Source organism: Narcine bancroftii, chromosome 3, assembly GCF_036971445.1.
Source record: "Narcine bancroftii isolate sNarBan1 chromosome 3, sNarBan1.hap1, whole genome shotgun sequence".
Lineage (NCBI taxonomy): Eukaryota > Metazoa > Chordata > Chondrichthyes > Torpediniformes > Narcinidae > Narcine > Narcine bancroftii.
Window position 1 is genome coordinate 70,354,798 of NC_091471.1, and position 27,158 is coordinate 70,381,955.

Sequence of the window (27,158 nt, forward strand, 5' to 3'; positions counted from 1 at the left end):
TATTTTGTGTATGGTCCAGGGAATAAAATCCTAACCTGTTTAATCTTTCCCTGTAATTCAGTTCTTCAAATCTTGGCAACATCCTAGTAAATCTTTTCTGCACACTTTCAATTTTATTGATATCTTTCCTGTAGTTAGGTGACCAAAACTGCATATAATACTCTAAATTTAGCCTCATAATTGTCTTATACAACTTTACCATAACAACCCAACTCCTGAACTCAATACTTTGATTTATGAAGTCCATATATGACAAAAGCTCTTTTTACAACCCTATCTCATTTTCAAGGAATTATGTTTCTGAATTCCCAGATCCCTCTGTTCTACCATTCTCCTCAGTCCCTTATCATATGCCTTGTATGTCCTACTTTGGTTTGTCCTTCCACAATGCAGCACTTCACACTTGTCAGCATTAAATTCCATCTGCCAATTTGCAATACATTTTTCCAGCTTCTCCAAATCCCTCTGCAAGCTTTGAAATCCTTCCTTGTTGATATCTACACCTACAATTTTGTGTCATCTGCAATTATGATTGTCTTCTGCACTAATGCATCCTTTGGCTTTGGGCTTTCATTTCTGACAGTTGGGACCAATTGTGGGTTTTCAGCTATGGCAATTCCATGACAAATAGGAGGAGGAGTAAGCCATCTTGCCTGTCGAGCCTTCTCCACCATTTAATAAGACCATGGCTGATCTGGCCTTGGACTTAGCTCCATCTACTTGTTTCTTCCTCATCACCCCCAATTTTCGTACTATGCAAAAATCTACTCAGTTATGTCTTAACTATATTAAATGTGCCAGTCTCCTTGAACAGAGAATTCCCAAGAAGAAACATAATTAGAACAGCATAAGCATGGTTACAACATCATAAGCTTCTGTGAGCTGGAGAGGATTAAATGGATGCTCCAGTGATGGGAAGAGGTGTGGGACAATGCTTCGAATCTGAGGGACTTTTGTGGGTTCATGAAGAAGAAGGGATGTACTTTGAGCAAGATGGCCATGAGGGCTCTCCAGGGCTATATCAAGCTATATCATCAGGAGGTTGAACATTTGCATTTTATGAAAGCTGTAGCATAGACAGCAGTAAACTCCATTCTGCTTGCCCCCTTGGGTTAAAAAAAGATTGGATGAAATCTTCTCTCCTTGACTGTGGAACTCGTATGTTTTCCCTAGAGCAGCAGTGAATAGCAAACAGTGGGATACAACAGACACCGGCAACAGCTGCCTGGAATGATCCTAAGGCTAGAAAGCTGAAAATAATTATGACCTTGACCTCCGTGGCAATGTAGTCGAGGCACATCCGAGGTTGTATTTGAGGTTGCAGGAGTTTTGGTGGAACTATCAATGTAGGTTGAGTGTTTGCCTTTAACTAATGTTTTCGGGTCAAGCAGTGTTTTAAAAAAAAACTTGGTTGCATTGTGAGAAAGACATTTTATTTCTCAGAACATTTTTCAGTTTGAAAATCTCAGTGCTCTTGCCTTGGTGTTAACAGCACTTATTTATGCCCCAATAAACTATCTATGGCAAGAAATATCTTACCAAAGAATTCAGTTGTTTCTCAAGGTATACCAAAATACCTTCAAAAATTTGTGAAATTCGTCTTGGATTAATCAAATTTTCAATGACACAGCATCTTTTATTTGAATTTGTATAAATTAATTTTTAGCCTGTGTTTTGAATGACTATTGTTCATTAGGTATTTTAAAATGCCTTTGTCATATAGGTATTGACTGTCATTTATCTTTCGGAGACCAAAATCAGAAGGCAGTTGGAAAATCTTGAGTGAACTCTGAAATGGTCTGGCTTGTTAATGCAGACATTCACGGTAGTCTCAAAGTGCTGGCAATTGTGGTTTCTGCAGTTCAGGTAAAATTGTTCCTGCTCCTAAAATGCTTCAACTGGTCATTGGTGACTTGATGCTAACCTTAGCTTCCAGATGGCATGGAATACAATTCTGCTGATGGTACAGAGGGTTTATTTGTGAACTTTAAAAAAAACCTTAAATTTATTCTGTTCCAAATGCCACCTGTTTGGTTGAGAGGACAATCAGATTACTTTATTAAAGACAAATTGGTATAGACTAAAGCTTAAAGAGCCCAGAATTCCTCACGATTTTAAAAAACATTCTGGGTTTGATTCACATTCAGATTCAGATCGTGTTTGATTTGTGCTTGTGCTGCTTCGATCAAGACCATCAATAAAATTCACAAGTACATCATGAAGTTTTACCAACAAAGTCAGCGTAATTAAGCATTGCTACATTAAAAATGACTTCAGTATTATTGTATGAATTGTTTTCTGCAACTTTCTGCATTTCACTCTGAGGATAATACTTGTTTTAAAACAATGACCTCTGCTTTCAATTGGCTTTGCGATGTCTTATCACAGAACGATGAATATCCGGCAGGTGGTGTGATGTATCCTCATACTAACACCATTCAAATGCATTGTATGTGACCTAGCTCTCTCTGCATAGTGGCATGGCATAATTCCAGAAATGCATAAAAAGGAATGTCTGTCAAGATGTGATCTTTCTTTGCATCCTGTTGCTCTCACAATACAAATCCTGTCACATAATATTTTAAATTTTCTACTTTAGTCAAGATATGAAAATAGGTTGTAGTGCCAAGGTATCCCTTTTGAAAGAAAACATAATCTGATCCTTTATATACTACGAGTGCCAATATTACATGCCATTGCTTCTGTAAGTTATTCGCCCTCTTTTTTTGTGATCATATTATAAACAATGGCTTAATTAAAGTTTTGTGTTGAAAGTTAGAGTGTTCGGACTCTCTTCTATGGCATGGTTATGTCCCTCATCTTTTATGCACCAAAGCTAGACTTGGCATGCATACAAATATAGCAATGGTTTTTAGTTAAAGGTTATGTTTTGGGCTGGTGTTTTCTACTTGCTGCAGTCAATATTGGTTCTTATAAGTCTTTTGAAATGGACGACTGCCACCTGCATTGCTTGTTTATGTGAGAGTTGAATATTAATTAAATAAGAAGTTGCATTGATTTTTGCAAACAAAGTTTGCAGCAGAGAGTATATTTGTGTTCATTGTATCATTAAAAGCAAGGCTATCCACTCTGAAAATGCTTGTGGTGCTATTGTATAATTTCTGATGAGCTGGATCGGTGGGAAAAGGGCGCTTGGAGAAGTATTGACAGCAGTGAAAACAAGACTTTGGGGATAACCTTGAAAGGTTTTTGATTTGTGTTTGCAAAATTGTTTTGTCCTATGTTGACATTTGTACAAGCTACATTCATATATTTTTTAAAAGTATGTATACTCGTGTGCACAGCTTTATTTGAGTCCATCGTAAAGAAATTAAGTAAATCATTTCAAATATTGGTTTGACTGTTAACCCAAGTGAGAAATTAAGATTCATGGTTGATCAAATCTTGAATTATTTTAAGTACTGCAGTGTGTTGTGCATTTTTCTCTCTCTTCAAATCATAGCTCGGCTGCAAATGCAAAAATAAGGCTCAGCGCACAACAGATCTGGGAGGAAGATTGATGAGGGAAGGGAATTAGAAAGACAAGGAAAACCTGAACCAGTGCCAACAAGAGCTGCAGAGGCACAAAAATAGAATCTCTTTCCAGAAAAACATTTTCAGTTTTAACAGCTTCTGTTAAAGGGTAAAAATGCATGGTGCTAGAAGCTGTTTGCAATTATGTTGAAGGGTATCAGGCATAAGTATGGTAGCAGCTGTGATGATGTATTATCATTTGGTTTGGTTAATTTTAAAGGCCTAAAAAACTAGATTTCCAATCCAGATTCTTTGCAGATGCATCTGCTAATCCATTAACAGCAGGTGGAATAAAATACATTGGTTAATCAAGACTCAGCAAGATGCTATTGATAGCAATCTGTACCAGGTCTGTAGCTAAAACTGCCCCAGCTTCATCAGGCTACAGTTATGTGAAGCAGCTTGTGTCAGCATAACACATGCAGAAATAGAGAATAATGATTTATGGAGTGGGAAATACAGGATGTTCAAATAAGTTGCTCTGCTTGATTATTTAAATTTAAAGTCAGCATCTGCTGCAAAGTTTTAACATGTATTCTATGGAAAAGTGTCCTATGTCCCTTGCACATACACATAGTAGATTGTTGACTTCTCCCCTTTCCTTAGTAGGTTGGATGCTATCCTTGAGAGATGAAAATGATAATGGTTGACATGACCGTTTGTTTTAGTCACAGGAGTAGAGTATAATATGGCATTCAGCGTCATTGTATTTGCATCTTAGAAGTTGATTGGCTGAAAGGTCTCTTAAGGACAACTTGAGCTGGGAATCATTGTTCCTCACTAATGTTGAGCTGATTAATGTCCTGAATTCAGTTACAGAGTGGGGATACAAAGTGGACATGATTGTGTTGAGATTGCTTGTATGCATTTGGTGGTTAGAGTCAAAACTGGTTTTATTTTATTTTCACTTTTTGATGTGGACAGTGTTAACTTGTCTTTGTGTCAGGCCAATCAAGAGAATTAACCCCCACCTCTTCATTTATCTTTTCCCCATTGAATCTAATGGAAATGACCTCCTTGAGATTCTCCGATCTAAACCTCAGATATCTCTGCCAAATAAATCATCCTTTCTTCAACAACCCAACCTTTTCCCATTTAACCTTTTATCTCAAATACTTCAGCTTGGGAATTATTCAAGCAAGATTCCAGATCATAGATTCAAGATTTAATTTATTGTCATGTAATAAAATCTGTGTCATATTACATGAAATCGCTTTTGTCTGCTGTAAAACAGACAGCTTCACCATTGGCAGAAATTGCCTGAAGCTCCTCTTACAGTCAGAGAAAGAGAAGCAAAAAACGTTCTCTCCAGAGTCACCGAGTGTCTGTGGATTTGCCTCCAGTGCTGCCGCAGCCTCTGCAGCCAGAGTCCAGTCCAAGCTATCAGTGTTCTGAGCTCCAGATCTGAACCTCTGATATGATTAGGAACCCTTCAGCGCCCTCGCCACCCACTCACGTTCCGGTTCCGATATCTGATACTTCCTCAGACAGTTTCAAGCTAGTTTCCAGCAGTCCGCAGTCTGATACAAGTCTCTTGACTGCAATCTCCAGCAGCCTAGAGCCTCTGTGGGTTCCTCTCCTTGAGTCACCAACAGCCCATCACCTGTGTGTTTCCTTCACTGGTCTTCCCCCATGGTCACCATCCCATGTGTTGTCTCCTCTACTTCTCATTCTCAGACAGGGGGTGGTCTCCCCATGTTCTGGTGCCCTGCATCAGTCCTCCGCTTCCCCAGAGTCTGCAACTCCTCATGGCTGCTGCCGATCATAGATGGTGCTATCTAGGGTGCAAACCCTGTGGTTGTGGGATTTTAAATAAAACTACTGTTGACTCCCTGTTTAAAGCCTGGACAGAGCTGATGGCAATTTGCCTGGGTGATTGGACCCAGCGGGAGCACTATGTCTCAGCTCCCCACAGGTCCAGACCATTTATTGTATCTGATCAAGGGCTGCCATGTCCTTCCTAAAGCATAGTGGCCAAAATTGAATCCAATGTTCCATTGAGACCAAATCACTTTTAAAGCTTCAATGTGACCATACAGCTTTTTTAAAAACTGTGGATGTCTAAATGGACAATGGCACATAGATACGACCTTATTTTATCTCCTTTTTGGATTCGTATATTTATTTATTTACGGGTGGTACAGTTAGCATAGCAGTTAGCACAACGCTGTTATAGTGCTTACACCCAGGTTTGAATCTGTTTGTATGGAGTTTATACATTTTTCCTGTGTCTTCGTGGGTTTTTCCCAGATCCTCTGGTTTCCTCTCACCATTCAAAACATATTGGGAAGGGGGTTGTAGGTTAATTGGGTGGCATGAGCTTGTGTGTCAGAAGGGCTGGTTACCTTGTTATATGTCTAAATTTAAAATTTATTTTTTAAATGTCATTTATAGCTTTAATATTTGCACCTGTAATGAAGCCACAAAACAAATTTTGTGGCATATTCCATGACAATAAATTCTGATTCTGATTCTGTTCCATTCCTTGCTGTAACAGATCTTTTCAGGAAAGGATTCTCCTTGTCTTCACTTTCAACCTCACCAGATGATCCTTTGCAATTTCCAATAAGTACTTACCACATACATCTTTCTCCTCCACCCTATTTAGATATTTCAAAGTACTATTCCCTTTGGGATGCTCTGGTTCAGGCTTCCATCTGCGCTTGAACCAATTTTTTCTCCCATGGCACCTTCCTGCGCTTTCAAGCGATACGGCGTCTGCATTCTTATCTCCACTATTCCTACTATTCAGGGGCCCAATCAGTCTTTTTATGGAAACAACAGATTGATTTGTACTTTCAGTGTGATGTACTGTACAGACTTTTCACAATCAGGAGACTAAACACCGATTGGACAGCTGTACAGAAAACTGCTATTCTGTCTTGAGCACACATCATTTTAAATATCCATCTCATCCTCATTCCAAAATCTCAGCCTTTTGACTTCATTATTCAAATGGAGCTTGGAAAAAAAAACTTTCTGATTACGGCTGCACATTGAACTTGGATTCTACCACTCACTAACACACAAAGGACAAATTACAGTAGCCAATTCATCTACTAATACCGGTCTTTAGAATGTGGGAGAAAACTGGAGCACCCAGAGAAAATCCGCAATCATAAGGAGAACCTAACAGATGGTTCATGAGGCCAGGATTAAGCCCAGGTTTCTGGAACCATGAGACAATAGCTGAACTAGCTGTGCCATTATGCTGCCCCAAATTCTGCCCTTCTCTTCCTTCTGCCAAAAAGTGTATCACTGATCACTGTAGACTTTCCAATAATGTATTTCATTTGCCGCTTATTTTCCCATTAGGAGAATATCGAAGTCTCTCTGAAGCTTCTCCATTTCCTCATCACTACCTGCCCCTCCGTCTATCTTTGTATCACCTGCAGACATAGCCACAAGGCCATTTATTCTGGAATCCAAATTATTAACATGCAATGTAAAAGATGTGCCCTTAACACTAACCCCTGCAGTATACCTCTGGTAACTGGTATCCAACCAGAATATGATCCCTTTACTCTCAATGTTTCCTGCCAATCAGCCAATGTTCTATCCATGTTAGTACCTTTCCTGTAATTTCATGGGCTCTCATCTTGTTAAGCAGCCTTATGTGCGGCACCTTATCAAATACCTTTTGAAAATTCAAACATAACATCCATGGCATTTCCTTCTCTAACCTGCATGTGATTTCCTCAACAAAATTACAGTAGATTTGTCAGGCAAGATTTCTCCTTTGAAAACCATGCCTACTTTGGACTATCTCACCATGCACCTCCAGATACTCTTAACACTTCATCCATGACAATTGTCTCCAATGACTTCTCAACCACTGATATTGGGCTAACAGATCTATAATTTCCTTTTCACTGCCTTCCTCCCTTTTTAATTGGCTGAGTGACCTTTGCAATTTTCCAGTCCTCCAGAACCATGCCAGAATCTATTAATCTTTGGAAGATGACTACTAATTCTTCCTGAATCTCTGTGGCTATTTATTTCAGAACCCAAGGGTGTATTTCATCTGATCTGGGAGATTCATCTTAGACCATTCAGCTTTCCAAGCACTACCTATTTGGCGATCATGTCTGCGCTCTCCCCTCTTCTTTGACACCTTTGAAAGTCCAGTGTATTGCTACTGTCTTCCACAGTGAAGAGTGATGCAAAATAATCATTCAGTTCCTCTCCTTGTCTCTCATTACAATTTCTCCAGTGTCATTTTTTTTTTATCAGTCCAATATCGACTCTCGCTTTTTTTTTAACTTAAAAAAAGATTTTGGTATACTTTTTGATCAGTGTTTCCTTCCAAATGACCTTCTTAGTTGCCTTCTGTAAGCTTTTAAAAGCTTCCCAGTCCTGTCTCTCCCACTAATTTTTGATTCCTTACTTTGGCTTTGTCTTCTCTTGTCAGCCACAGTTGTGTCAATTTCCTATTCAAATATTTATTTTTTGGAATAAACCTGTCTTGCACCTCACTTAATTCTTGCAGAAACTCTAGCCATTGCTGCTCTCCCATCCTACCTAATAATGTGCCTTTCCAATAACTTTTTCCAGTTCCTCTCTCATATCTCTAGTCCTCTTTATTTCACTGGTACAATGGCACCTCTGATCTTAGTTTCTCCATCTCAGACAGCAGGGTAAATTCAAATCAAATCAGATGCTATTTATTGTCATGTAATAAAACAGAAATGTAATATTATACAAAATTCCCTTTAGAATGCCAAAAGACCGACAAAGATTTGCCATTAACATTGCCTGTGCCTTTACAGTCAGAGAAAGAGAAGCAAAAGAGAGTCCTCCAGAGCTACTGAGTGTCCGTGGATTTGCGTCCAGCGCTGCCACAGCCTCTGCAGCCAGATCACTGCCTCCTAAGGGTTTCCCTGCCTTAAGCTCCCTTATCAACTGTGGTTCATGACGTAATTCCCAATCCTAACTTTCCATCTCTTTTGGTTAACTCAGCCACAAGCTATTCTAAGAATCCATCCTGAATGTACTTGACAAATTTCTTCTCTTTGGATCCAACACCAACCTGGTTTTCACAATCAACCTGCATGTTGAAATCCCCCATGACTATTGTAACATTGCCCTTTTTGCAAGCCTTCTCTTATCTCCCTCTGTAGTTTGCATGCCACATCATGGTTATTGTTTGGAGGCCTATATACAACTCCCATTAGAGTCTTTTTACCCTTACAGTTTGTTAATTCTACCCACAGGAATTCTATATCTTCTGATCCGATGTCTCTTCTAACCAAAGATTTAATTCAATTTTTAACCAACAGAGCCACCCTACTCCCTCTGCCTACCTTCCTGTCCTTCTAATACATTGTTTATCCACTGATCTTCCCAGCTGTGGTCTTCTTTCAGCCACAACTCAGTGATGGCCACAATGTCATCCCTGCCAACTTCCAGCTGCGCTACTAGGTCATCAACCTTGTTTCTTATACTGCAGGCATTTAAATACAAGACTTTCAGTGCTGCATTTAGCCCCCTTTTCATTTTTGTTTCCAATGTACACCAAGTTAAATGGTTAATCTTACATTTGCAATTTTGCCCTATTGCTACCCAGTGCATCTACATGTGTATCTTCTGCCCTATTCACTTCCCACTCATTCTGGTTCCTATTCCCCTGCTAAACAAGTTTGACCCTCCTCAACAGCTCTAGCAATCCTGCCCACCAGGATATTTGAATCCCATTCCCGGTCAGGTGCAACCTGTCCTTTTCGTTCAGGTCTTATCTTCCCCAAAAGAGATCTAAATCCCCTGCACCAACTTTTGATCCACTTATTCATCTGCCATAATTTCCTATTTCTGACCACTCTGGCGTGTGGCGCAGGCAGCAATATGTCCTTGAGATCCTGCTTTTTACCTTGGTTCCTAACATTATGTATTCCTTCTTCAAGACCTCATCCCTTTTCCTATTTTAAGTCATCGGTACCAACATATACCTCGACATCTGCTGCTCACCCACCCGCATGAGAATGCTATCGGCATGTTCTGAGATATCTCAGACCGTGGTGTCTGGGAGTTTTGATCTTGTCCTCAGAACCTCCTATCTGTCCCCCTAACTATTGAATCCCCCAATTCCCCATCACTATAGCTTTTCTCCTCTCCCTTCTTCCCTTCTGAGCTGAAGGGTCCGACTCTGTGCCAGAAAGCTGACCATTGCAATTTGTCTCTGGTAGATCATGCCTCCCAACAATATCCAAAACTGTATAACTAATGCTGAGGTGAATGGATGTGGGTGCTCTGTGCTGACTGCCTACTCCCCTTTCCTCTGCTAACAGTCATCCAGTTATCTGCCTCTATCCCCATTGGATTGAAGGTGGGATGGTTTGCATCTGAACTGAAAGGGGACTAATATCCTTGTGAGAAGGTTTGCTGGAGCTTCTCTTGTGGGTTTAAACTAGATTTGCAGGGGGAGGGAACCAGAGTGCCGCAGCAAATAGAGGAGTGGAGGAGGGAAAAGATGATGTGAGAATTGCATGCACAATTAGAAATGAACAGGTTGAATGTGGTGGAAATTTTCTAAAGTGCATCTACTTCAATGCAAGGAATATTGTAGGAAAGGAAGACGAGCTTAGAGCATGGATTGGCACATAGAATAATGATATAGTGGCCATTAGTGAAACTTGGTTGAAGGAGGGGCAGGACTGGCAGCTCAATGTTCCAGGCTTTAGATGTGGTATAAACAGGGGGCGGAGGGAGGGTGGTAGAAAGGGGGACGCGTGGCATTGGTTGTCAGGGACAATGTTACAGCTGTGCTCAGACAGAACAGACTAGGGCAGAGTTGAGGAATGGGAAAGGTATGAACACACTCAAGGTGTATTATAGACCGCCCAATAGTCAATGAGAATTGGAGGAGCAAATCTGGAGAGAGATACCAGAACAGCTGCAGAAAACAAAAAGTTGTGATAGAAGGAGATTTTAACTTTCCACATAATGATTGGGACTCCCATACTGTAAAAGGGCTGGATGGCTTGTGTGTTCAAGAAAGTTTTCTAAATCAATATATAGAGGTATCAACTAGAGAGAGGGCAATACTGGATCTCCTATTAGAGAACGAGACAGGATAGGTGACACAAGTATGTGTAGGTGAATATTTTGGGTGCAGTGATCATAATGCCATTAGTTTCGAGTTAATTATGGAGAAGGATAAGTCTAGGCCTTGGGTTGAGATTCTAATTTGGAGAAAGGCCAATTCTGAGGAAACAAGGGAGTATTTAGAATTGGGAAAAATTGTTTTCAGGCAAGGATGTGCTTGGTAAATGTAGATGAAATTTTGAGAGTATTAACTTTGTATGTTTCTGTCAGGATTAAAGGCAAGGTTAGAAGGCATAGGGAACCTTTGCTTTCAAGGGATATTGGGGATCTGGTTCAGAAGAAGAGAGAGGTATATAAAGTCCTTTTCATACTTGCAAGTGATCCCAGGAATCAAACGCCAATCGGCCTTTAAAGTGCCAAGTGTGAGAGCAAAATCAGTTCAACACCGCCGTCAAATGATGCCATCTCACATCGGGGATTGACGGCCTCGATCCCTAGGATCTGCAGATGCCGGCGTTGTATTCAGGCAAGTGTTAAACAGGTAATTGCATTGTGGGATTGAAATGACCCACGTTTTTGCATGGGTGCAGGAAGAAAAGATTAAAATGCAGGTATAAACTTTGTCATGGGAAAGTCGCAGTCGGAGGGAGAGAGAGAGGAAATAAATAGCAATAAATAGCAATAGCAGACAATTTTTTAAAAGTGTGGGAACATTGGGAGTGCTATAGCACACAATTTATAAAGACTGTGGGGAAAAAAAAGCAATGGTGGACCTAACTTCCCAGAATTCTGTGTGGCAGAGAAACCCCTCTATGAATGCTCCATGCATGCAGCCCTGAGTCTACTGCATGGAATTCTGGGAGCGCAGGTCCGCCATTGCTTTTTCCCATGGTCTTTATAAATTGTATGCGATAGTGCGACCAACTTTCCCACACTGTTTAAATTGTACACTATAGTGCTACAAACTTTCCCACGCTATATAAATTGAGCACTATAGCGCTACCAACTTTCCCACCCTGTTTAAAAATTGTTCGCCATTGCTATTTATTTGCTTGCACTTTCCCATGGTGCCTTATAAAGGTTTATGTAGGTCGGCACCACAACAACAGGGGCTGAATAGCTCATACTGTGCTGTACATAAAGCTTAATTATGTTAGAATTAGGCATGATTAATTTTGTTCAAATATAAGATCATAATACATTGATCAGGATTTAGGGCAGGTCCACCATCTATCGATGCATCATGACGTTACCGGTAGAAGGTAGAACAATCCTAACCCCAGGGATGGCTCCTTTCTAGTGTGAAAGCGTTCAGTGTCCCAGTTAGGAGTGGTCAAGTGTGAAAAGCCAAAGCCCCCATTCCTATCCTGGGACACTGAACAGCCAATTTAGTGGGATCAAATGTGAAAAGGGCTTAACGTGGAAAAAATTAGGTACCTGAGGAGTATAAAAAAATGCAATAAAAATCTCAAGAAAGAAATCAAAAAGGCTAAAAATGATGAGGTTGCTTTAGCAGATAATGTAAAGGAAAATCCTTTATACCTGTTTCTATAGGTATATTAAGAGCAAAAGCATAGTAAGATACAAAATTGGTCCCCTTGAAGATCAGAGTGGTTGGCTTTGTATGGAGCCAAAAGAGATGGGAGAGGAATGTTTTTTTTCCATCAGTATTCACTCAGGAAAAGGCCAGAGAGTCCTGGGATATGAGGAAAACAAGCAACGAGTTCATGGAATCTATAGAGATTAAAGAGTAGGAAATGCTTGCTGCCTTAAAGCAAATAAAGGTGGATAAATCCCCAGGGCCTAACAAGATAGTCCCTTGGACCTTGAGGGAGGCTAGTGTTGAAATTCCAGGGGCTCTGGCAGAAATATTTAAAATGTCCATGGGTAGCTCATGTCATTCCATTATTTAATAAAAGCTCCAAATGTAACCCTGGAAAGTATAGGTCGATTAGCCTGATGTCAGTAGTAGGTAAATTATTGGAAGATGTTCTGAAAGATCAGATATACAATTATTTGGATAGCCATGACCTAATTAGTGATAGTCAACATGGCTTTGTGCTGGCAAGTCGTGTTTAACTAAACTTATAGAGTTTTTCAAGGAGGTTAACAGGAAAGTTGACAAAGTAAAGGCTGTGCATGTTATCTACATCGACTTTAGTAAGGCTTTTGATAAGGTCTCACATGGGAGGTTAGTCAGGAAGGGTCAGACACTATCGAAGTCCAATAACTTGGAACATGGAAGCATGCAGCACAAGTCGTGTATAAAGCCAAGTTTCTCTATGGTTTATCTCAATAGTGACTGTTTAGCTCTACTCATCAGGAAATGTGTTCTTACCCTCAAGGTGCAAATCACCCAAGTGCAGCTGACCTTTTTGTGATACATTTAAGCATGTGATGATCTTATTAATGTGTATGTCACTCACCTCTGGCACCCAGACAGATATCGGAGTAATAACATGCAACCTGTAATTTATTTCTGTTATAAGGAAGAACAACACCAGAGCAGGTCAGTGAAGAGACACAGGTTATAAGATCTTGACTGGACATGGATGTCTGCTATTTGCATTGCCTTCTGCGGTTTCAAGTGCTGCATATATTTGTCAGAATGGTTGATTTTTAAATAATTCTCAGATATGTTGCGAATTTTGGTTAATTTAAGAATCTATGTCTTGCATTGGCTTGGGGCAACTTGCTGCATGGAATGTAATATGTGAGGATAATTATTGAGGAATGTTGGTCACACCCATTGAAGTTTTGTGACCCCTGTACCCTATCCATTCCCTTCCTTCATGGCAGCTGTTCTGTTGCTGTGCAGAGTATTCTTTAAAGCTGAGGCTTGCTTTCCATGCTTCCTAGCTGCGGGATGAAGCTGATAGATATTTTAGAGGCAGCTCAGGTTGGGATTAACCTAGCCACCAAGATGAATATCACGCTTATGTTTCTTATGGATATATTTTGTCATGTTTTTGCGCACGCCACCTCCCACTTGGGTAGGGGAACACTGTGGGCAGCACTCAGTTAGCATACCAAAGAAAAGTGAAGTCCAGTTTCCAGTCACTTCCTTTTATTGCCTCTTAAAACCATTTAATCTCCCATCTGTTTGCAATTCCAAAGAAAGATCTTTGATCTCAAATCTGGCCTTGCCACAGATATTATCTGACCTGCTGAGTATTCCCAGCATTTTCTACTTTTATTTCAGTTTTCCAATAACTGCAGTATTTTGCTTATGTATAATCCTTACAGATATACTCCTTTGTATTCCCTTCCACAAAAGATCCAAGAACCTCCATGTTTCAGTCTCTTTGTGACAAGATAGTCCAATTAGGTTTGTAATGCAACTGAAGGATTCTTTTGGAGGCAGAGCAATAAACCCTCCTTAGCCACCTTGCACTACTCAAATGGTCTTTCCCTTCTGGTTATTGCCATCCTTAAAGGAGATTGCAATCGACACTTCCACATCAGAGTAATGATAATTGGGGAGAAAATGAAATGGCTCATCTGAATCAAAAGGAGATCAATGTCAAACAAAATCCTCTTTCTTCCTTTTAAATAAGACCCCCCCACCCCTGTTTTTAACATGCATCTTAGCATTGCCTAGTTTGTTTGACATCTAAAGGTACCTGCTTGTCACTATGTATTTAGAATGTTGACCAGAAATTGAGATATATTTTTTTTACTAAGTTAACACAGATTGAAATGCTGAAACCATCTGCCAATCTACTTTTTCATACTACATTTCAGGATTGTACAAGGGAAAGTCAATCAAGAATCACACTCTCTGAAGAAAATAATATTATTTGAAACATTTTTATCATGGAACAAAATTACATTTATGTGCAGCAAATTGCTGTATTTGGAAAAGTAAACCTGCTTAGTTTGGTGTAAGAATACATTTTACTGCAAATACCAATAGATATACACAGAATTGACCGATAAAGAAAACCATAAACTAGAGAAATGAAGTTGCCAGTGCACAATTGGAATCGAAGTCATAAATTTACTTTTCAGGACTTCTTAATGAATGACCATTTTTGAGAACAAGTACAGTACAACTCAGATTATCCGAAATCGGATTCTCCGAAATCCCCACTTATGTATTTTTTAAAAATTTCGGATAAATGAGGATATCCGAAACAAATCAGAAATCCTCATTTATCCAAATTTTTTTCAGAGCTGAACTGACCTGGAATGTTGGGCTCCTGGCGACAGTGCAGCCCCTCAGGCTCCCAAGCAGAAGTGAGATCCTCGGGTTCCCAGACCGAACAGGGCTCGGTGGGTTCGTTTCAGTGAACGGCGGAGGCCAGCATTTTTTATGCTGAGAATTAAACATTATTGTCATGCTTAAAAAGCCTGTTCATTGTTGTTGTTTAAACACTTTTACAAGTGATTTGCTGTTGCTATTAGGCTGTTTTTAAAAAAACAGTTTATCCGAAATAGGCCCGGTCCCGGCCATTTCGGAAAATTGGAGTTGTATGTACTCTACAGACACTAAGTGAAAAAGCAAGAATATGAATTCACCTTTGATAAAATGCTAGTATAATGATAGCTGAAGTATTTCCTTCAGTTTCAGTCATTGTCAAGGTCTCTTGGAGGGTTTTTCAAAGATTTAGTCGATTAGTCGAGGGAAGGATGCAGGGGGATTGACTGAAGAAGTTGGAATTTTTCTACTCCGATGAGAAAAGATTATGAGATTTATTTGAAGGAGGTGTTCATGCATCTAAACTGAGTGAGTGAAGAGAAGCTATTCCCATTGATAGCATGGTCAAGAACCAAAGCGCTAGGTGAAAGAGTAAGAACTATGTATTTGAAAGCCTGTTCATGTCATGAGTGGCTATGATTTGGAAATCACTATCTGAAAGGATGTAAGAAACATGTTCTATTGTCGGATTCAAAAGGGAATTGAATAGATACTTAAAAAGAGAAATAAATAGCAAAGCTACGAGGAAAGAGCTGGAGAATGTGACTAACTGGAGTGCTCTTACAGACAGCTGGCATGATCTCGATATGTCTTGCTGAGCTGTAAGACCCTTCCATTTAAACTGATATAATTGAGGCAGTATTTTGGAACTTCTGTGGTCTTTGCTGCTGAAGAACAAACAGCTGGAAATCAGGCAGGCCTGATTTGGTAAGCCATTTATCACGTTTGCTGGCTTTATTTCCTGTCTCAGTGCAATAAACACTAAATTTTGCAGTTTTAACCATTCATAGGCTAACCTCACTTGTGCACACACCAATATAAACCAGAATAGGAAATGGTAAATTCTGCAGCTTTAATCTGACATGGGCACCAATATAAATGCTCTTTGCCAGACTTAAAGAAAACGCTCTATGGTGATCAGCTATTCAGGCAGTTCAGAGCTTGCCTTCATCAGCAATTAGAAAATACTCCAAAAGATCCCAACCCCTCCTGGTAATTTTGCATGAGTTTGGCTTGTTGTTGAACAGAATATCCCACACCTGTTCCATCTAAATTAAGCACAGCAAGACAACGTTTACAGAGAGGTTTGTCATTGGATTCCTAGCTAGAGAAGGGTATGTAATGGGTAGAGTTTGTGCAGGGAAGAGCGCTGCGAGAGATTAAAATGAAAAAAAAATCTTTAAATGAAATACAGAGAATTGATCCATCAAGTAAAGGATGTTAATGTTTTGGGGATCAGCACCCAGATTACAATTAGTTTTTGAAAAATAAATGTGTACTGACAGTTCTCGGCTGTGGTGAAGGTCAGCTTTCATAATTTTAATTGGCATGTATTTTTGATCTTGAGTACCAAAGCCAGTTGCAGTGACAGTACATATTCATACTTAACAGAATTACTGAAGTGTTCAATAATCTGGGAGAAGAAAAATGGAATCGGGAAATGAAAAAAAAAATGAAAACCTAGCACAAAGATGGCTGGTCAGCACTGAGAACAGGCAGAAGTAACATTTTTGCAACAGGCCCTGGCAAGTACTTAGAAAAAGAAGGTGAGGGAAGAGCAGCAGTTGAAAGATCAGGTTGGAAGAAGCAAAAATCACAATGAAAAGAATAATCCAATTCAACCAGCCCTGACAAAGAAATAAGAAAAAGGACAGGTAGTCAAACCATGCTTCATTTTGAAAGGATTAGTATACACAAGTGACTGAGTACTGAACATTTTTGTATTTTCATTCAATTCCAAAATCATTCCCCACCTTAAAGAGGAACTTACATAAATTTTGGACTGCACAGCATAGTAAGAATATTAAGAGAGTGAATATGGCTTTAGGAGATTTTTTTTGGATGTTGGAGTGCATAGTGTTTGAATGAGTCAGGCAAGGGAAAGAATAGAGGAAGAGAAGCTCTTTCCACAGGTAAGCGAATCTCGCATGAGTGGGGATCATTAAAAAAATTGAGCCAGGCCTTTCAGATGTGAATTTAACCACATTTCTTCAGGAAGAGTAGAATAGAAATATGGAGCTTTCTTCTACAGAGTGTTAATAGTTCATTCTGCATTCACTGGAGTCTTGATAACTAATGGTGTTAAACTTGCATAGTTTCATCATTAGGAAATTCATGAACAAACACCAAGATTTTGAATTCAACGCACAGGTAGAGAAGGTTGACAAGGATTCTGTTTTCTTTTTAAACTATAATGTTATTATCATTTGTGTCCAGTAGAAGGCAAAGAAAACATTGTAGAAGCAAGAAAAGATGGGGGAGGGGGAGGTGGGTTGGAAGGGGGTGGCAAAGGGTTTCAGTAATGATAGGGCTGATGTCGAGATGAGGAGAGAAGGAATTAGAAAACTCAATTGGGATTGCTTTTAATCCACAGTTTGTACTTTCACTAATGCTCAAAACTAAGGATACACATGTTCATTTTGAAACAAGGCACATTACTCTAACAAAGTATCTGGAAGCTATTGTAAATTTCATTCTGTACAAGTCCTCATCTTGAGAGAAATGTAAAATGATATAGCCAAACTAAAATGTAAATAAATACTGATAGATTTTCTATATATCATGAAGAACAAGCTAAGTAACCAAGTATCAGTAGATAATATTTCAAGCACAATCTATCCCTTCAGGGAACCACTCAGTTGTACTTGACATTGTGTAGTGAAACTCTTCTTTCTAATTCCCTCTGGGAATAGTATTTGAAAGATGATGCAGCCCTGTGGTATCATGTAGAAGATACATAATCAAAGCAATTAAAGTTTAACTCCTGTTTGGATCTGGTGAACAGCGAATATGCAGAAGTCATTCCACTTCTTAAACGAGGAAGAATTCATTTCTATTAAACAAATCGATTTTAATCTGGGTCACTCTGTTGCTCTTTATCTTTTTTAAATCAACATTCTGTAGTATAATTAAAAGATAGTACTTAAAATGTCCATTCGTACATCTTTAAGCCACCAATATTTGATCTTCACTCACAAGCATCTATTATGTTCACCATTTCCCTTTTCCTATCTTCCTTGCCACAACCATTGACTGCACACTTGGCATGTAATTTCAGGATCCAAGCATCCTCTGGATATTCAGAAAACCACTTGCTATGAGGAAAACAAGTCAGTCAAGGAGGAATTGTTGTATAGCAATAAGCTATTTTATTTTCTTGATAATTGACACATTAAAATGACTTTGTAGAATGCCTACACAGTGCCATTTTAGAGCAGCTTGTGGTTGAGCCCACAAAAGGAAAAGCAATACTAGATGTGGTGTTGAACAATGAATCGGACTTAATTAAGGACCTTACGATACAGGAACCCACAGCAGGCAGTGATCACAGTATGGTAGAATTTACTTTTCACTTTGAGAGGAAGAAGCCACAGACAGATGTGTTGGTGATACAATTGAGTAGAGGTAATTATGATGGCATGAGAGAGGAACTGGCCAAAGATGATTGGACGGGGACCCTGGCAGGGAAGATGGTGGAAGAGAAAAGTCAGGAGTTTCTGGGAATAATTTGGAAGAAGCAGCATCGATTCAGCTCAAAGGAGAAGCATTCTAATGGGAGGATCAGGCAACTGTGGCTGACAAAGGTAGTCAAAGACAATACAAAAGCAAAACAGAGGACTGACATTCTTGCAAAAATTAATGAGAAGCCACAAGATTGGCAGCATTTAAAACCATAAAATGGCAACGTAAAAAAAATAAACAGTAACATAGAGGATATTAATTTTTTCCCCCCAGATATATAAAGAGTAAAGGAGAAGACTTCTGTCATGTTACGTCACAACTTCCTTTGCCCCAAGGAAAAGATACCAAGCCTATCCATTCTACCCTTATAACTTGTGCCTTCCAGTCCTCTCTTGCTGAATTAGATCTCTTCTGCAAACTACATCCTCTCCAAATTAATCACATATTTCATCTCCATTCAGATTGATCCCAGGCCAATTATTTTTTTTTAAATCAGTGGAGTGTTGTATTTTCCCAAGGAAGCTTGAGAACATCTTTGAAGCTTTCTTATTTCAGATGTAAAAAGAAATAGTACTGGGTCTTTTGAAGAGTATTAAGGTGGATAATTTCCCCAGGGCCTGATGTCATTGCAAGAGACATGAGATGAGATTGCTGGAACCTTGACAAAGCCCTTAGTCTCCTCACTGGCTCCAGGCGAGGTGCTGGAGGACTGAAGTAATCAATGTTTGTTCATTTATGCCCTCCCTCTTGTCCTCCCACCCTCCCCATTTCCATATCCATCTCCCCCACTCCTCGTCTCCCTCCTGTCTCCCCCCTCCCTATCTCCCCCTCCCCGACTCCCCTGCCCGCCTCTCTTTCTCCCCGCCTCTCGCTCTCCTGCCTCCTTCTCGCTCTCTCCCCTCCTCTTCCCTCTCTCCTCTCCCTCTCCCACCCCTTCACCCTCCTTACTCTCACCCCTCCCCACCTCTCTCCCTCCCCGCCCCTTTCCCTCCCTGCCCCTCTCTCCCCACATCCCTCCCTCTCCCCCCCAATCTGTCTCTCTTTCTTCCCCCCACCACCCACTGCCACTGAGCTTTGGTCATGGGTAAATTTATCAGAGAGGGTTCTGAGAGGGAGGTTCTACTTACATTTGGAAAGCTTGGACTGTAAATATTGTGCACTTGGACTTTAGCAAACCCCTTGACGAGGTCCTGCATGTTAAGTCAAGTTTATTGTCAGCTGATTGTACAAGTACAACCCAATGAAACAGCATTCTCTGCTTCTTGGTCTAAAACGTGCCGACACATAACCAGACGAAACATGCATTCAAACATTTAAGACATATGCAGGACAAGTGTTATATTTATTAAAATAAATAAATAAATTTTGTTGAGTGCCAATGAGAGTCTCAGATGGTTAGTGTAAGCAGTTCCTTTGGTCGTTCAGCATTCTCACTGCCCATGGGAAGAAGCTGTTCCTCAGCCTGCTTGTGCTTGCTCTGTTACTCCTTTATCTCTTCCCTGAAGGGAGCAGCTGAAAGATGCTATGTGCAGGGTGGAATGATTTTGCATGCCCTCTTCAGACAATGATCCTGGTAGATCACGTTGATGGGGTGAAAGGAGAATCCACTGATCCTCTCTGCCACTCTTACTGTCCTGTGGATTGACCATTGATCAATTTTTCTGCTGCAACCGTACCACACTGTGATGCAACTGGCCAGGACACTCTCGATAGAGATCCTATAGAAGGTTGACGTAATGGTGTTCGGTAGTCTTGCTCATTTCAGTCTTCTCAGGAAGTCCAGTTGCTGTTGTGCTTTCCTCACTGGTGAAGAGATGTTGAGTGTCCACGATAGGGTGCTAGTTAAGTGAACTCCAAGGAACATAGTGCTTTCCACTCTCTCTTCTTCAGAGTTGTTGATGTGTAGTGGAGGGTGGTGTGTCCTGGTCCTCCTGAAGTCCATGATCATCTTGTCCATCTTGAGACTCTCGCACCATTTCATGAGATTTTCCACCTCTTCTCTATCATGCGACTCATCTGCAAACTTGATGACACTGTTGGAGCTTGATCTGGCGATGCAGTCATGGGTCAGTCGTGTGAACAGAAGTGGGCTGAGAACACAGCCCAGAGGTGCGCCAGGGCTCAGCGTGATATTCTGCTAACACTCCGCACAGACTGTGTTCTTTCCATAGGAAGCCCAGGATCCAATTACAGCGAGGGCAGCTTCGCCACCAGTCTCTGGGGAATGATCGTATTAAACGCCAAGCTAAAGTCAATGAACAGCAGCCTGCCGTATGAGGCGTTGTTCTCCAGGTGGGCCAGGGTAGCGTGAAGTGACAAAGCTATAGCATTGCCTGTGGAATGATTTCTTCTTTCAGCAAATTGAAATGGATCCAGCATCCCTGGAAGGTGTGCTTTGATGTGTTCCATCACCATAAACTTGAAGCATTTCATAATGGTGGACATCAGTGCCACAGGGAGGTAGTCATTGAGACCTGTTATTGTGGCTGTCTTGAACCCTGTGGGAATGATGGACTGCTGCTGTGAGGTGTTGAAGATGTCGACCTCCATCAATTGGTCTGCACAGTTCTTCAGTACCTGACCAGATATGTTGTCTGGTCCTGCCAGGGCCAGCGCTACTATTAGGCAAACTAGGCAGTCACCTAGGGCACAGACCTCAGCGGAGTGCAGTTGAGAGCATATTATGCCCCACATTTCAGGTAGGCCAAGGGGAGGGTTCGGAGTCGGGACTTGGGTGTCGGGAGCTCCAGTGTGTGCCTGTAGGCTACAAGCTGAGGAGAGGGTTCAGGGTCAGCATCGAGAGCGCCGGTGTGCACCCATTGGCCGACTGCTGAGGGGAGGGTTTTTCCCTTCGGAATCGGGCCTTAGAAGGTTCGGTCACCGGAGCCTGAGTGCGAATCCCAACTCCAAGCTGGTTTCTAATAGTAGAATAGCTATCAATATTTATAGATGAGAAATAAAAATATATAAATTCTTAAAAGAAATCAACTCAGCAATTACTCCGTGTTATTTTTGTTGTTATATTAATGATTTATTTATCCTAGTTGTCAAAGTCTCATAAAGCATAAGAACTTCGAAAGACAACAGAAAAGTATTCTTGAATTTCCGTGTGTAAAGGCATGCTGATATTATATAGTTACATTTTGCTCAGGGTTCTCTATCAATGTATTGCATGTCCTCATTGTTGTTGTGTAATATGGAAACACTCTCCTTCCAGACAGCTCTTAAAGAGAATGTAATCAACTTTATTATTGCTGTACCTGATGCTGTCCCACAGTGGTACTATCTCACAACTCCAGCAACCTGGCTTCTGCCCTGAAAACTGGCCCTGTCTGCATGCAGTTTGCATATTCTTCCTGTGACCACGTGAGCTTCCTCTGGATGCTTCAATTTCCTCTCGAATCTCAAAGATGTGGGCAGGTAGATTATTGGCCATTGTTGTTGTGTGTAAGTGAGTTGTAGAATCTGGGGGAGGGTGGGGGTTGGGGGCGGGGGAATGATTGAAATGTGGGAAATTTTAAAAAAGGGAATAGCATAGATTTGTAAAAAAGGTTACAGGAAAGTCAGAGCAAACTTGATGGACCGAAGTGACATTTTCATTCTGCCTCATTCTTGGAGATTAAAAAATGGACACTGGAAGGTACATAGACTTAAAGGTGTGTGGAGTAAAAGGTTTTAATGTTGCCCTTAGTGGAGGTATGCATTCTACCGAGTGCCCTTTAGTTCAAGATGATTTGTGTGCCAAAATATTTTCTTTTGTACTTGAGAAAGATAATCAAAGATTGATGTATTACTTATTCTTGCAATTTAAAATAAATTTAGCAGTTTCAAATTTTGTGTTTTTCATTTTTTCTACAAAACACTGGTTTTGAAAATCGAAGTTGGCAATTATTTTGGGGCCGTTGCAAGTAATTAGCCTTGCCTAGGGCACAAAATAGTCTGGTGCACTGGCCCTGGTTCCTGCCACCTTGTTCTCCTCACCTCGTCCGCAGCTATGCGGGTGGCCCGTTTATCAGGGGGTCTGGAATGACAGAGATTGCATAGGATCCAGCGTGAACTGGCCAATTGGATGCAGAAGTGACTTGTTTGTAGGACACAGAGGGTAGTAGTGGAAGGTTTTATGCAGGTTTGAGACTTGTGATTAGTGCGCAGTCCAGTGATGTTTGAAATGTATATTAAGGACTTAGATGACAATGTAGTTAGCATGGTTAGTAGGCATGGAGATAGCACCAACATTGGTGGTATAGTGGACAGAGAAAGTGACCTAAGATTACAACAGGATCTGGATGAACTGGGAAAGTGGTCCAAGGAACTCCAGATGGAATTTAACTGACAAGTCAGTGGTATTACACTTTAGAAGGTTAAACCAAGGCAGGACTTGAAAAGTGAACAGTTGGGCCCTAAGAAAAGTTCCAAAACAAAGAGATTTGCAGGTACAGGTGCACAGTTCCATGAAAGTAGTGATTCAGGTAGACAGAGTGGTGAAGTAGTTGCTTGGCACATTTGCCTTAATCAGTCAGGGCATTGTGTACAGGAGCAGGGATTTCATGTTCCAACTTGTGCAAGACATTGGGAAAACTGAACTTGGATTATGATGCTAGGTTTTGGTCATCCAGCTATAGAAGGATATTATTAAGCTAGAAAAGGTGCAGAAAAGTTTCACTGGTTGGCTTGAATTGTAAGGATAATCTTGGTTTATTCTCCTAAGAATATAGGAGGCTAAGGGTGCACCTTATAGAAGTTTACAAAATCACGAGGGGAATAGAGAGGGTGAATAGCCACTTTTCCCCAAGGTAGGGAACCTAAAATTAGAGAGCATATATTTAAGGTTAGAGGTGAAAGATTTAAAAAAAAAGACCTGAGAAACACCTTCACACGGAGTATGGTAGGTATATGAAAGGTGTGCTGCCCAAGGAAGTGGTAAAAGTGAAGACAATTGTAATAGTCAAAACACAGATCAAAAAGCACTGGACATAGGCTGAATATGGGCAAATGGGACTAACTCGGTTGGCAAAATGTGCTGAAGTTGGCCTGTTTTCAGACAAAAGATCTCTGTGACTCGTGACTCATACCAGCTACTACCAAGACAGAATTCGAGGAGTGCCTAAGATGTCCAAGGCAGCTGTCTGAAGAAAAGGATACTTCCTTCCATAAGAATTCTTAAAATAAGCACTTGTTATTAGCTTCCTTCTAGTGAGATTAAAGTTTATATGTCTTTATTTTTAAAAAATTAAAAACTGTTGTGTCTTACAGGTAGGTACCTTGCTGTGCATTCTGAGTCAGAGCAGTTTAATTAAAGATCATGCTATCATGGCTTTAAATTACAGAAGAAACTTCATAAGATTCCCAGGATAACATAAATTGCCATTTGGCCATACTTTGGAGATCACAGTCAGATTTTATGAGGATTTAAATTTGGTATTTGGTGGAATATCTGCGAGGGTATTATGAAAGAAAACTAATTTAAATGTTTTGGAATATTTGTGAAATTAATCTGTTAACTTGATGCAAAGATTAAAAACAGAAAATGTGAGAAATATCAACAGGGCAAGAAGTCATGAAAAATAAACCCATTAATCATCTAAGTTAATGACTTTTCATCAAAAAAAATTGGTTGTAATTTCAAGAGTTGAAGCCAAATAAAATTAAGTATCTTATATTTGACTACAGGTATTCCATTGATAATAATGATCACAGGATGAATCCGTTGTTTAAAACATTTACAACCAAATAAATTATAATATTGATTGTTCATTTCTACTGCATTTGATATAACACTTTGATTGTATTCACATATAATAGGCATAACCTTTGGAAAACTGGGAAGTGAGTTTATGTCATGGGATACCAAGCCTTCATGGTATCAACTAAGAGACATGCTGTCATGCTTTGTTCATGTAAACCTGATAACTAGAAAAGAACAGCTGGTCCCGGTTAGAGCAGCTTGTACAATCTTCATATTTCTGCCACCAGATTAGTTGTCGGTTCTTTGCAAGCTCTGTACAAGATTATTCCTAGCCCAGCTAATTAGTAACAGTTCAAAAGAGACTATGTTAACTGAAATCTGCCAGTTTCTTGCATTTTTTGTGAACTATTTTCAGGTTTATACATTTCATATTATACTTTTTGTTGCAAGAATAATTGTTTAAACTAAAAGAATTACTATACTTTGTTGTGAAGTCTATCAATCCTTTCCTGAAGATTTTGGATGTAAATTATGCTTCCTAATGACACCCAAAGTGTTTCACAGATACAACATGGGGAGAATATTATAAAGTCACGTAGCACAGAAACCGGCCATTCAGCCCACTCTATCCAAGCATTCAAATGTGCATTATTGATGTTTTTCTCCTCTGATTAGCATTTTTCAGATGTAATCAGTATTAAATGACTAAGTATCTATCTGTTCTGGCATTTTCAAATCTCAAATGTGAAATGTGAACTCCATTTCTCTCTTTTCATATGATGATTTCAGGATTTTAGTTTTTAATTATTATTTTCAAAAGGTTCTGGTTGAAAATGATGTAATTTATGCATTGCCTTGCATGTCACTTTCAGATCATCCCAAATGATTCCAACAATAATGAAATAACTTTTGAAATCCACCCACTTGTTAGAAACATGAATTTGTAGACAGCCTTCTCCCTCAAAAAGCAACTTAAATATTTGATGGTCTGTAACTTGACACAGCATGCAACTCATATACTGATGGTCTTTTGAAGATGTTCGCTGAGTTGTTTTACTGAAGTTTTCTTTTACAACATTTCACAGTCTCCATTTGTATGTCTTACCAAATATTAATAGGTTTTGCCACAGCCATTTTCAGTGGATCTTTTTTTGTTGCAGCATGTCAATGAAACATTTAACATTTTTGATGATGTAGCACATTTGATTTCTTCTGTAGGTGATACTGACTTGCATTGTGTTTGCAGAAATTTATTATTTAGCTTTCTGTTTACATAAAGGGCAGCTTGAAAAATATAAAAGCATTTTTAAGTTAACATGAATCTTGTTCGTGTGGTGTTGGGTGGTGCTCTTGTGCTGTACTTTTTAATTGTCATGTGTATTGAAATTAAGGCAGGTTTGTGTGTGGAGATCGTCATTTTTTAACATTTCTGTGGAAAGTAATGATAGATGGCTTGTTGAAACACATTTCACTTTCACTTTCCCCTCTAACCTTCCCTCTCTGAGAAGGAACGCTTGGTCCTCAGTAGAGGCCTCACCTTTGACCCCTTCCGCCACGCCTCAATGAGTTCCGCACATGCTGCTCTTCTTCCGTTGCCTCCACCTCTGGGCTCACTTCCATGGCCATGACTCTCCACTCCCCACTCCAGACTCTTTATCCCACTTCAAGCCTTTTTCCTCTTCCTGGACACCTTGTCCTGGCCATCTGCCCACTCTGGAACTTCTTAGTTCCACCTGCCACCAAAACATCAACCGTCTCAACTTTACAACCCCCCTCTCGTATTTCAACCTCACCTCCTCAGAACACTCTGCCCTCCACTCTCCGCAACAATCCCAACCTCACCATCAAACCTTCAGACAAGGGTGGTGCAGTTGTGGTCTGGTGCACTGACCTCTACCTTGCTGAGGCCAGTTGACAGCTCTCAGATACCTCCACCTATTGTCCCTTCCCACGGGACGCCACCACCACATATCAAGCCACTGTCTCCAACACCATCTCCAACCTCTTCACCACTGGTTACCTCCTTTCCACGGCCACTAACCACATTCTCTCCCTCTCCCGCACTGCTTGTTTTTACCTTTTACCCAAGATACACAAATGAACCATCTGGCTAGACCAATTGTTTCTGCCTGCTCCTGCCCCACTGAATTAGTTTCATCCTACCTTGACTCTATCTTTTCTCCCCGGTCCAATCCCTCCACACCTACATCTGTGACACCTCACGTGCCCTCCATCTCCTCAACGTCTTCAGATTCCCTGAACCGTACTGCTTCATCTTCATGATCCCTTTATATCTCTATCCCCCACAAAGAAGGTCTGAAAACACTTCACTTCTTCCTGGACCAAAGACCCGGCCAGTCATCCTCTACTACCTTTCACCTCTGCCTGGCAGAACTTGTCCTCAGACTAAACATCTTTTCCTTGAACTCATCCCACTTTCTCCAAGTTAAAGAAGTAGTCATGGGTATCCGCATGGGTCCCAGCTATGCCTGCCTGTTTGTAGTCTTTGTGGAGCTATTCATGCTGCAAGCCTACACAGGCAAGACCCCCCCCAATTCTTCCTCCAATATATTGATGACTACATTGGGGCTGCCTTATGCACGCACGATGAACTTGTCAACTTCATTCAGTTCACAATAACTTTCACCCTGATCTCAAACTCACCTGGTCCATCTCCGACAACACTCTCCCCTTCCTTGATCTCTCTGTCTCCATTGCAAGAGATAAGATGGCCACTGACATACACTACAAACTCACAGCTCCCACAACCACCTGGACTACACCTGTCTCCTGCAAGGATTCCATCCTATTCTATCAATTTCTCCATCTCTGCCGCATCTGTTTTCAAGATGAGGTCTTCGAAATATCTGCCTTCTTCCACAAATGTGGCTTCCCCTGCACCACCATCAACTCATCCCTCACCTGCATCTCCTCCATTTCCCACTCATCTGCCCTGGCTCCCTTTGCCCCCTGATGCAACCAACATAGAATCCCCCTCATTCTTACCTACCACCT

The 27,158-nt window shown here is 40.5% G+C and overlaps 1 protein-coding gene and 1 long non-coding RNA gene across 3 annotated transcripts in view; one reads left to right on the top strand and one right to left on the bottom strand.

Moving 5' to 3' along the window:
- Nucleotides 1-27,158, top strand: part of setbp1 (SET binding protein 1) — a 331,846-nt gene that overhangs the window by 152,164 nt on the left and 152,524 nt on the right. The window lies entirely within an intron of this gene.
- Nucleotides 1-27,158, bottom strand: part of LOC138757242 (uncharacterized) — a 1,106,005-nt gene that overhangs the window by 889 nt on the left and 1,077,958 nt on the right. The gene's annotated exons all lie outside the window — the stretch shown is intronic.